Genomic DNA, 13,255 nt, shown 5'->3' with positions numbered 1-13,255 from the left:
GTGCATTCAGAACTATGGCACTGTCTTGCGGTATGCCAACACTACAACAGCATTTCAATCTTTCCCCAAGTATTAGCTTTGAAATGTAGTTGTCCTCACAAAGTCAATTCTCCATAGTTGGCTCCCACATCAAAATGGTAAATACACAGCTGTTGGTAAGTACACATGAAGTAGAAACAGATGGATACTTTAACATACACCACCTTGATTTTTTAACTAAAGCATTTATAGACATTAAATCAAACAGATTTACCTCCTCTTCGAGCTCTTAAAATGCTCAGCATGTATGTCTTATGAAAAGTAATTTTAATCATAGCATCCCAAAATCCTATTAGTGCACTATGCTAACACTTGCACTTTTTTCCAGGTCATGCAGCAGTGGCAAGGAAAAGATCACAAAATCAGCTGGCTCTGAGCAGTCTATTTCTCCATTGCCTGCCTGCCTGCCCTCCCTCCCTCCTTCCTTCAATCAGGACTGCTGTGCCCACAGCCTTTCTTTTCTGACCACTATCACCACCTATGTTGGCATAGTCGTACCAACGTAATGCATCAACAGAATTCCAGCCTATGTTGCTAATGTGAAACATACGGCTAATGTCTGAGGGGAGGAAAGTCAACCGTACTTACAATCATAGAACTGGAACAGACAAGAGCCTATTTGGAGTATCTTTGCCTAAAATGTTCTTAAAGCCAAGATAGCTGCTATTTTGCAGCATTGCTGAAGAAAGTCAAGGTAGAAAGTGCAAAGGCAGAATTACAGCTGAACATTAAGAAAACAAAAATAATGACCACAGATGATTTACATACCTTTAGAGTACATAATTAAGACGTCAAAATAGTTCAAGATTTGCCATACCTTGGCCTAGTGATTAATCAGAATAGAGACTTGAAGTCAAGAAGACTAGAGCCCGTTACAAACGGGCCAGAAAGTACGCGCAGAGCGCGTACTACGGTTAGAAAGGGGCAGTGCTTCCGCACCACCCTAACCCTAGTGTGCGCTCTGCGCGCACAAAATGTCGGCGGCCATTCCACACGGCTGCCGCCATGACGACGTCACGACCACGCTGCCTCTATACGGGGCAGTGCGGGCGTGACGTCCTCGCTCCACGCCAGGGCGCTTAGTGCGCCCTTAGCGCGGAGCAGGAAGGAGCTCCGTTTCGGAGCTCCTTCCTGGTTTGGTCCGCTGGGCGCAGCCTTCACACAGCTGCGCCCAGCGGACCAACGGAGAAAGGGGCCAAGCGGCCCCTTTCTCCTCTTCTCCACCGCCGCGAGGTGTCCTTGGGGCTTGAAGCCCCAACGACACCCCTTTCCAGGCTGTGGGGAAGGGGCCTTTTGCCGCTTCCCCGCAGCCCGGAAAGCAGCGGATCGGGGCCTCAGCGGCTGCCAGTCTGGTCACTGAGGCCCTGATACACCGGGGAAAGGGGCGGGTGCAGCCCACCCCAAACGGGCGGTCTGTAACCCGCCTAGGACTTCATGAAGGAACTGGACAAGATCCTCAAGTGAAAAGATAAATAATGGAATACTAAAGTTGTACATGGCCTCATATTTTCAATTTCTGAGTGATTGTGAAATTGGAGAGTAAAGAAAGCTGACAGGGTGTCAACTTAATGGCAGTTAACAACAACAAATTTTAACAAAAAAAATAAAATAAAACCAGACTTAAGAGATGGCAATTGAGAAGGGAGAGGCAACCAGAACAGATGTGTTTAAGATATTTTCCTATTTTAAGTCATCTCTCTACAGCTATTTTTGCCTTTATGGGGAGAAAAAAGACATGGAACTTTGAAAAGTTTGCCCCATGACAGAAAGAAGAACATGTGGAAACAACAAGGATGTTATGGTGGAAGTCTATTACAGACCTCCAAGTCAGACTGAGGAATTGGATGATATCTTTCTAGAACAGATGACCACACAGTCAGAAAGGAGAGATGTAGTAGTGATGGGTGACTTCAACTATCCTGATATTTGCTGGAAGTCAAACTCAGCAAAATTCTCAAGGTCTAGCAAATTCCTCACTTCCTGGAAGACAATTTCATGGTCCAAAAGGTGGAAGAGGCAACAAGGGGGTCAGCTATTTTAGATCTGATCCTAACCAACAAGGATGACTTGGTTAATGGGGTGCAAGTGGTGGGATCATTAGGTGGAAGTGACCATGTTCTCCTGGAGTTTGTAATACAGTGGAAAGGAGAAGCCAGGCATAGTCAAACACACATTCTAGATTTTAGGAGAGCGGATTTCAGTAAACTTAGAGAAGTATTGAGGGCGATTCCATGGTCAGAAATACTAAAAGATAAAGCAGTTCAGGATGGATGGGACTTTCTCAAAAGGGAGATACTGAAGGCAAAATTTCAAACAGTTCCAGTGAAAAAGAAAAATGGGAGGTGTCTCAAGAAACCAGGATGGATGACTAAGGAACTTTCAGCCAAGCTAAGTTTGAAACGGAACATGTATAAGAAATGGAAAAAGGGGGAAATCACGAAAAAGGAATTCAAAGAAATAGCAGGCATGTGTAGGGGTAAAGTCAGAAAAGCTAAAGCGCAGAATGAACTCAGACTTGCTAGAGAGGTTAAAGACAACAAAAAGCGCTTTTTTGGATATGTCCGCAGCAAAAGTAAGAAGAAGGAAAGGGCCACTGCGCCGACAGGATGGCAAAATGTTAACAGGGGACAGAGAAAAGGCAGAATTACTCAACACCTTCTTTGCCTCAGTCTTCTCAGAAAAGGAAAAGGGTGCTCATCCTGAGGATAATGGAGCAGAGGACAGAATAGGGGAATTTCAGCACAGAATAAGTAAAGAGATAGTAGAAGAACACCTTGTTAATCTAAATGAATTTAAGTCTCCGGGACCAGATGAACTCCATCCAAGGGTATTAAAAGAACTAGCAAATGTAATATCCGAGCCATTGGCAATAATCTTTGAAAACCCGTGTAGAACAGGAGAAATCCCAGCAGACTGGAGGAGGGCAAACGTTGTCCCCATCTTCAAAAAGGGGAAAAAAGAGGATCCCAACAATTATCGTCCAGTTAGTCTGACATAAATACCAGGAAAGATTCTGGAGCAGATAATTAAACAAAGAGTCTGTGAACATCTAGATGGCAATTCCATAATCACAAAAACTCAACATGGGTTTCAGAGAAACAAGTCATGCCAGACAAATCTAATCTCTTTCTTTGATAAAATTACCAGCTTGGTAGATGAAGGGAATGCTGTGGATATAGTATATCTTGATTTCAGTAAGGCCTTTGACAAGGTTTCCCATGACATTCTTGCAAACAAGCTTGTAAAATGTGGGATAGACAAGGTAACAGTTACATGGATTTGTAACTGGTTGACTGGCCGAACCCAAAGGGTGCTCAACAATGGCTCCTTTTCATCCTGGAGAGAAGTGACCAGTGGGGTCCCACAGGGCTCTGTCCTGGGCCCAGTGCTATTCAACATCTTTATCAATGACCTGGATGACAGAATTGGGAGCATACTTATCAAATTTGCAGATGACACCAAATTAGGAGGAACAGCTAATACCCCAGAGGACAGGATCAAGATCCAAAATGACCTGAATAGACTAGAAAGCTGGGCCAAAGCTAACAAAATGAAATTCAACACAGAGAAATGTAAGGTATTGCACTTAGGGCGGAAAAATGAAATGCACAGATATAGGATGTGGGACACCTGGCTGAATGAAACTACGTGTGAAAGGGATCTGGGAGTCCAAGTAGACCACAAGTTGAACATGAGTCAACAGTGCGATGCAGCAGCTAAAAAGGCCAATGCAATTTTAGGCTGCATCAATAAAAGTATAGTGTCCAGATCAAGAGAAGTAATAGTGCCACTGTATTCTGCTTTGGTCAGGCCCCACCTGGAATATTGTGTCCAGTTCTGGGCGCCACAATTCAGAAAGGACATTGAGAAACTGGAGCATGTCCAAAGGAGGGCGACAAAAATGGTGAAAGGTCTGGAAACCATGCCCTATGAGGAACGACTTAGGGAGCTGGGGATGTTTAGCCTGTAGAAAAGAAGGTTAAGAGGTGATATGATAGCCCTGTTTAAATATTTGAAAGGATGTCATGTTGAAGAGGGAGCAAGCTTGTTTTCTGCTGCTCCAGAGAACAGGACCCAGAACAATGGATGCAAGCTACAGGAAAAGAGATTCCACCTGAACATTAGGAGGAACTTCCTGACAGTAAGGGCTGTTTGACAGTGGAATGCACTCCCTCGGAGGGTGATAGAGTTTCCTTCCTTGGAGGTCTTTAAACAGAAGCTGGATGGCCATCTGTTAGGGATGCTTTGATTTGGATTTCCTGCATGGCAGGGGGTTGGACTGGATGGCCCTAGTCGTCTCTTCCAACTCTACGATTCTATGATTCTATGTTGTCTCATCTTTGAATATTATCACCCCACAGTAAAAAAAAGACCAAAAAAAAAAAGCTACAAAAAACCAAATAACACAAAATCAAAGGAATAACAAGAACAAAGCTAGCAGGAAGAAGATTAAATACTCCCTTCCACGTTAGCCATCCCTCCTGTTCATTAAACAGTTTAAAAAGTACCCTGCTGAGTGAATGATGCACACATTTGCATGTAAGGTCTAGTTTGGTCCTTAAGGAAAATGTTTGGCAATGGGATTTGCAAATCCTAAATTTCAATAAATAGCTTATGATGAACTCCAGACAGCACAACCTATCATTTGATATGATTGGAGGCAATAATAGGACTGCTATCTAAACACAGATTTTCACACGGTCTTATGTAACCATTGCTTTCTGTGTGTATTTAAGTATCACCTCTACAGTGATCAAATACCTGCCTCATTATAAAGAGCAGGCTGTACTGTTTTCATTTCCCAAACAGCTTTGAATTGAGCCCTTTAATTAGACCAATACATACTCATACATTTTGCTCCTTGCAGATCTTTTCTTTCAGGTGGGGACATGTCTGGACATGCTTTGAAGGTCAGTATATTACTGACAGTATACAAACTCAAAATATTAACACTTTCCTGCTTTTAAGAGAACTCAGACATGCAATGTAATTAACAGTCAATCGTCTGGTTTCCAAAGCTAAAGAATACTTTCAAATCTATAAAGGCCACACAGTTTTATGGGTACAAATCAATAGCCTGTACAGATGCATTTTATTGATCTTGTTACAAAGCATTTCAAAGCCCTGCAGCTAAACCTGTAAAGCTGTTAGAGGTTAAGGCTTGCTACATCTAATCAATGCATATAACACAAAAAGGATGGTCCCAATCCTGAAACTATTAGTCTTTCTACGGCAGCTAATGCACTTTCATAACCTCCAACTGTCCTGATTTAGAAAGGAAAGCTCCAATTAATGCTCTGTTGTCCCACTTTTCCAGATGGTTTTAAAGAGTCTATTTCTCTTTCCTCCTTTACTTTCCCCCTTTTGTCCTCAGCTTACTTCCACCTACAAATTCAGTTCAAAGTGCAGTAGTAGTTTGCACTAAATTAACTGAGAGGAGAGGAAGGGACAAAATCGTATTCTTATCCTTTCAAAGAGGCTCAGGCAAAAGCAAACTGCTGCAGCCATTCCTAGTTTGTGTGTTCTTTTTCATTACCGTAATAATTTTTGCCATCGTGATCACACATTGATGTTGCTTGGCCACATATATCCTGATTTTCATTGTGAAATGGTGGAGGATATACACCTTTTTATGAGCCAGTGGTTTCCCTATTATTACTAGTGTGTGTGCATACACCAACTTTGGAAATGGATACACAAGCTACCAATTCATTCCTGGAGTAAAACTCCTGGGGTGGAAATCTGAGACTATTTTAATTTGCAGAAATAGCTGTAAACATTGTTATGTGTGCATGTGTATGTATTTATTAAGTCAGTGATGTTATTAATAGAACAAGAGATCAGAGCAACATTTATAGCAATAGTATGTTCTTGATGGAAGAGAAGATAGTGAAGCTTCTTTCTTAGGGTGTTTTCACATGGAAAGACTGCCTTTAGTTCTGGAAGGCATGACTTACAAAAGTTATTAATGTAGAATAAAAAGATATAACAGGGAGGCATTTTAAAGCTGAACGAAGACCATTGTGCTTTGGGTACTATTTTGGGTATCAGTGTCAAAATCTGTCATGTGCAAAAGGATCTCATAGCATCTTTTGAGACATGTGTCCAATTAGCATAGCTCACAAAATTGTCATGAGAGTTTTTAAAAACACACACACAGTGGCAACTCCAATAAAAGTAGGAAGGAAGGAGAGTCAGGCTGCAGCTAGGAAGTTTCTGTTAGAGTTTTAAAATTACCAATTAAACAGAATCCAAACAGCTCACTGTGGTGATACTTTTATCAGACCAACCAGACAGTGCAAAAATTAAACAAAAGATGTGAGAGCTGTGGCTATTCCTGCCTGTTCTTGCCCAAAAGCATTTGTGTTCTTGTTTTGGGTGTGTTTAGAATCCTTTTTGATACAGAATGTGGAGGAAAGGGATAGATCGAAACAAAAACAAAAACAGGGTAGATTTAAAGCCATGAATTCATAAGTTGCATTCTTAATATACTAAGAGGAAGGACAGGGTACACATTTAACAAGTGAACAAATAATTCAAGCCATTAACATGGAAAATGTGATTGTAGTATTGCTTGTAAAATTCCACCGCTATTGAAACAAAGATCAAGATAACAACCCCCATTTTGTAGAGAGTAAGCTCTGGGTGAAAGGCTGTGGCTTGATTCAAAAGATAGTGACTTGATTCAGGCTACTGAGCCACCTGAACAGAATTGAACCCAGGTGCTTTTCAAGTCAAACTCTTGTTCACTGAACCTTGTGCTGGAATTCTCTAAACTAAGGAACGGGACTTCCATAATTTTTACACCAGGTTTACACTGGTCTAGTCCAATGATCCCCAGACTCTGATCCACCATGTACTGTATTTAGGACTTCAGCTCCCAGAAGTCTCAGCCATCTTGGCCAATGGTCTGGAATACCAATGGTCTGGAATCACTAGTCTAGCCAATTCCACTCAATTTTCTTTAAGGGGACAGTGGATACTAGTATGGCAGTATAGAATCTTGCTTTTGGATGATGTGTTCACCCCACTGAGGCAGTTCCAGTGGCTTGCCATTGGCAGTGTTACTCAGAGCCAAACTTATTTTCTCCCATCTTTTATAGCTTTTAACTGGAAGAAATTGTGGATTAAATCATGTAATAGGAAAGACACACTTAAATGAATAGACTTTGAGCAGGAGTTGTTAGATACAAGTAACATAAATCCCATTGGTTTCAGTGGGTGTATTGTAGATAGAACTGTAACTGGATCTCACTCTTGAATTGTCTAGAAATCTTCAGTAAACAAACTACTACATGCACACATGCACATAAAAAAGTGCCATTTAATAAAATATTGGCTGTTCACCAAAATCGTAATATGAGAAAATTCAAGCAACCATTTAAAAACGGCTGCATATTATCCATTTTTCTGCGAGTGAAATATTATTTGCATGAAGCACACAGATACTGCATAAAATAAGAATAGTTTAGTCACAATCACGGTGTGGAGCCACATAAAAAAACCATCAGCAAAAATGGATATGGCAAGCAGGCACTGACCGTTTGGAGGGATGAGCAGCAGGCATTGCATTCGCCTAGGGTGATACTATTAAGGCTGTTATCTAGCATTAATGAGATAATTCTAATTAATTCAAAGTGTGAATTGCTCAGAAAAGTGTGAAGCTAAATTATGTTTGAAGGCTTTTAATACATTTAACCCCATGTTGTTTATTTAGCAGTTTAAATAACTGTGTTAAAATTACTACAGAAAAACACACACTGTATATCTGCTTACTGGCACTGAAAATGGGACTTATATTGCCTGGGTAATTATAGAAGACATCCAGTCTCCACCTTGATGCCATGTAGATATGATAAACTATAATCTCCACAACCTTCCAGACAACTATGTTGGGTAGGGATGATGGAAGTTGTAGTACCACACATTTGGAAAACACTAGGATGAGGAAGATTATTAAAAGGCCCCATGCCATATATACTAGTGGTGCAGTAGTGCAGACCTAGTGTTTAGGTGTACTGACTACAGAGATCAGAAATTAGCATTGTTTTGTTTTTGTGTACTACTGATTTACAGATGTCCAAGGCATATCCAACTAAAATAGTAATTTGACTGCCATAGCTGAGGTCTCCAGTTTCATAGTGAGCATCCATAAGGGAAAAATACAAAATGTTCAGGCTTTCTCAAAATGCTCAAAGGGTAGAATGACTTGGTAATCACTCTTGGGCATGGAAGAAGGTGAAAGGAAAAGAAGGAAGTAGGACCACACAATTATATTTGAACACATGTGGGTAGTGGCAGTACATCCCAGTGGCACTGTGATGGTTTAAGAAATAGGTTTTGCAGAGGTCTGGGGAAGGATGTAGAGATCTTGGAATATGAATTGTTTCCTAGAGGTACAATGGACATAGTAGTGAAATCCAGTGTGTTTCAATTACAGTTGTTGAGAAAATTAGAATCCAATCTCTGTAAAATTATGTTGACAGTGTACACTGAGTAGTTTATAAATCAATGTACTGTGGTATTTCAATTGTAGTTTTTCTGCACTGATATTGTGACATTTTCCTAAAAGAAACACAAAAATCTTGAAATGCATGAGCTGTTGCACTTGAGCTTTTATAGGTTTTTATAAAGTATGAGGCTTTTATACAAAATCATTCGGTTCTTTCTCGTGGATGTTTGTTGTACATTCTTGTTGACTCATACTTTTGGGGACCCTCTTTACATTTGCATTAATGTCACCTATTAAGAACGACACCATTCAAAATACTGTATAATTCATATCCCTCATTTTCCATCAAAGTAGACTTAGACAATGTGAAGAAACATTAAATGGCAGATTTCCATATTTAGGGGAGTGAAGGAGAGAGTGAAGGAAGTTTGAAGAAAGGGGTCTTTTTAACATCTGAGTGATCTTGCAAAATATTTATCTCACTCTTTCATCTGGCCATTCTGGCATTATGAAGACACAAATTTGCATGTAATTTTCTGGTTGCTTGCCTGCACACAGATTACTATTTTGTTTAAGTGGACTTAATTATATTGTTTAATTAGAGAAATACTCCTTTTTACAAAACATAAATGCATGCTTACATAAAAGAAACATTATAAGAAAAACTCTGGAGTACATGATGCCTTGGGTTCTTTTTATAATGACTCTTTGTTGTTGTTTTATACACACAGAGACATTTAAATAGTATTTAATAACTGCCAGTATTTTTTCTCTCCCTTTTTATGCTCTAAAATGCTTTCTCCTTCCTCCTCAAGAAAGAACTTCTCAAACAACTAAGTAAAATTGTGAATTTCCTATTGAGGACATTTAAATAGTTTCCTTTCCCTTCCTGTAGGGCTATTTTTAAATTCTAGGGTGATTTGCCACCTTTCAGCTGGCCCCACAGTCCTATACCAGGCTTGGATTTTAAAACTTTGGCTTAAGGGAGGGAGAAAAGCATCAGTACTCTAGCTGTCTGAGTGTCAAATGTTAAGCATTTTAGCAGTTCTAGCAAAGGCAGCAGGCTTCTTGAAAATTATTTAGTACATAGGTTGCTGAGGCTCAGCTAGCAGGCTGTTATCCAAATTTTCTTCCACTGGGATTGAAAGGTCATGGCTACTTTTCTCTGCAAAATGTTCAAGGATGCTGAATCAAAGCTCTGGCATGAAAGATGAATTCCCTTGTGTGAAGTGGGGGAGATTTAAATCAACTGCATATTTAGGTAATGTATCATATATTGCTGTATAGGGTTAGCAAAAGATGTTTTGTGGTATGCAGCAGAATAGCAAATGATGCTTCCAGTCACCCAAATCAAGGTGCACGGTACCCAAAGCCAGGCAAGATCTTTCAAAACATTAAGCAGAAAATCCCAGGAGCACCTCTCCCTCTCCACAGAAGTAAAAGTAAAAAAATAATTAAAAAAAGTAACTTAAAGATTTGCTGTCTTCTCATGACTCATGAAATCTTCTGCCTCTTTTGATACCCTTAATCAATCCAATGGTAAGGCTGGCCCCACTGTTGCATTTAGCAAAGACCTATTTCTTGTACAAACATTATTACCTTTGCCCACTTTATCTTCTATAGAAGTGCTTATGTGGCATGTGTGTTATACTCCAGCTGCTCCAATGTGTTAGACATGAGGGAAGCTAGATACATGCACACATATGCAAAATATACATCAGCCTTCTCTAACCAGGTGACCTCCAGAAGTGTCAGACACACTGCCATGCTAGCTAGTGGATTCCGAGCATTATAATCATGTTCCTAAACTCCGGCAAAAATGCTGCCTTTGGCCCAGTACAGACTGTGGAAAAGGGGTGGTCCACAGCCACCCCTTTCTGCGGTGGATTGGGGCCAGGGCAGCCTCACTGGCAGGCAGCCCAGAGGCCCCAATCCAGCACTTTCCCAGGCCACGGAGAAGTGGCAAAATGCTGCTTCTCTGTGGCCTGGAAAGAGGTGTCCATGGGACTTCATGCCTCCGGACACCCCGACAAGTGCGGCGAAGAGGAGAAAGGCCCCCCCTTCCTCCTTTGCCTTGCTAGCGCGGCCATGTAGAAGCTGCGCCAGTGAAGCACGCACGAAAAATGAGTTCCGTTTCGGAGTTCCGTTTTGGAGCTCCTTCCCGTGATGCTGAAAGGATGCCCCAAGTGCCCTGCAGCGTCGCAGTGACGTCACACATGTGCCAGTCCGTGTGGAGGCTGCGCATGTGTGACACCATCGTCCCGTGCTGTTTATGGGCAGCACACTTCCAAAATGGTGCCGTCTATACAAACTAGGGCTGGGGATTGTGCACTTGCTGCGCGCTCCCCAGCCCTAGTTTTGGCCCAAGGACAGTGCTTCTGCACCGTCTGTATTGGGCCTTTATATCCTTATTTACTATTTTCTATCACTTCTAAGGCCATTGGCAGTGAAAGTGAACAGTTTTGTTCTGGAAGTTCACTTTGCCTAATCATTTGCTCTCTCCTAGTTCACAAAGTACAATGGGCCCTTAATATCTGCTGGAGTTTAGTTCCAGGACCCTCCTTGGATCCTAAACTTGATGGATGCTCAAAACCTATGATATACTGTAAAATGGTGTCACTTACATAAAATGGCAAAATCAATATATTTTCATACTGTGGATCTGTGGATGGCAGAATCTGTTGATACCGAGGGCTGACTATAAATGCACTAGAATGACACATTACAGCTTACATATTTGTATCTGTAGAATAATACATTCATCATGCAACATAAGAGAACCATTTACTTCCATTCAAGATCTACCAGCTATGGTCAGGGAAACTTGTGGAGGGACTGGGGCCAGTGCTTTGGTTGCAATGAAAGCAACTGAGTGAAAGCAAAGTTTGGGAGTAAATGTGTGTGATATCACTATTTTTCTAGAATTGGTTGTTTCTTTGAGACAATATTTTTGTATTGAAACCAATAGGATCACAGAAAGTCCCAAACCAAAGGAATCTAAGGGCCTGGACAGACAAAGACCCTTGCTTCTACCAGTCTCACCTTGTCTGTATTGGCATCCGGATTGGACAATCCTAGCCCCAGGCTATTGGCCTGTATTGCGCATATAGGACAATGCAGCCCAATAGCCCCAGGCCAAGATCAGCCAATCCACATGCTGATCTGGCAGTCCAGGGCTGATCCCAGCCCAAAGGAACCTTAGAGTGGGTTAAAAAGATCTGCTGTTTGCTGAAGAGTTTTGTGGAAACTCTATGGTGACAATGAGGACACCTCATGTTCCTGTGTACCTCTCAACTGCTGCTGGATCTCCCTAGGAGGCTCCTGTCACAGCCTATGACGTTAGTTGGGACACTTGTACACATAGGTGTAGTCAGGTGCTGTTTCTGCCTTTACAGGTTGCGATGGAGGCCTTCTAAGATGTGGCACTCGCAGCAGATAAGGAGTGCATGGTGGTAGCAACTCCATGGTGCAGCAGCGGGCAGATATGTAAAAACCCACCTGTCCCCAGGGTGAGAGCCAGGAGCAGGATACCACCAGCTTGGCCTATGGTATCCTGCCTGCCTGATCAGGCCCAAAGTCCACTGCTTTGTTCTTTATCATATGGTAAATACCAATATATGCCTACTCTTGACTGCTGCTGCTGCTGCTGCATCACACATTAAATGGGATGGTGACAATGGCACAATACAGGCCGCCCAAAGGGGTGGCCTGCACCCTCCTTTTTGCTCTGGATTGGGGCCAGGGCAGCATCACTGGCAGCCCTGCGGCCCCAATTCGCCATTTTTCTGGGCCAGGGAGAAGTGGCAAAATGCTGCTTCTCTGTGGTCTGGAAAAAGAGTGTCCTTGGGGCTTCATGCCCCCAGATACCCCGGGAGCCACAGCCATGGGAAAAGGGGCCACCCGGCTCCTTTCTCCTCAGCATTGTTCCCACGGCCGTTTGGTTGTCGCAGGAATGATGCGTGCGACGAAAAGGAGCTCCGTTTCAGAGCTCCTTCCCACGGCGCAGCCAGGCCACCATAAGTGGCCTGGGGCGGCGCAGAGACACCACATATGCGCCACTCCATTTGGATGCGGCACTTGCATAACATCGTCATCATGTGCCCCATGTGGATGGCGCCGCATAATGATGGTGCTGTCCACCCATACTAGGGTTAGGGAGCATGCAGTTGGTGTGCGCTCCCTAACCCTAGTATCGGCGTGAGTACACCACTTTATGGCGGTCTGTACCACACCTTATTTTTATCTCTTTTCTGTTTACCCTCTGCAGAGAAAGCCTAACTCTTCCTCTGCTGCTTTTTGACATATTGGGGCTATTTTGTGCTTTATTGGGTGCATTGCAAGCTGAATCTGCTCACCACATAGTGGTCTGTTTATTGCTATTGTTTAGAGATTTTTGCTCTTGCGGTGTACCCGTTGAACAAACCAGTGTGCACATGCCCTTCTCCTTTCAAGAAAACATTCTTAATGAATAAAAACAAAATCAATTGTCTTACACAACCTTGCAGTGTTATGTGGCAGTTGGCCTACTATATGTGGCTTTAAAAATAGCTAATGGGAGCAAGTCATACTTTCTCAGCCTCAGAGGAAGCAATGACAAATCTGCTCTGAAGAAAGCTGCCAAGAAAACCCTGTGATAGGGTTGCCTTAGGGTCATCATAAGTTGGAAACAACTTGAAGGCACAGAACAAGAGCAGAAATACATGTATTTGAAGCCTAAGATTAGCCTTAGGCTCTCCAATCTTTTTCTACATATGAATTCTCTGT

This window comes from Sceloporus occidentalis, unplaced genomic scaffold, assembly GCF_023333645.1.
Source record: "Sceloporus occidentalis isolate IW3139 unplaced genomic scaffold, rSceOcc1.0.p SCAF_1, whole genome shotgun sequence".
Taxonomy (NCBI): domain Eukaryota; kingdom Metazoa; phylum Chordata; class Lepidosauria; order Squamata; family Phrynosomatidae; genus Sceloporus; species Sceloporus occidentalis.
Note: the sequence above shows the minus strand (reverse complement) of the source record.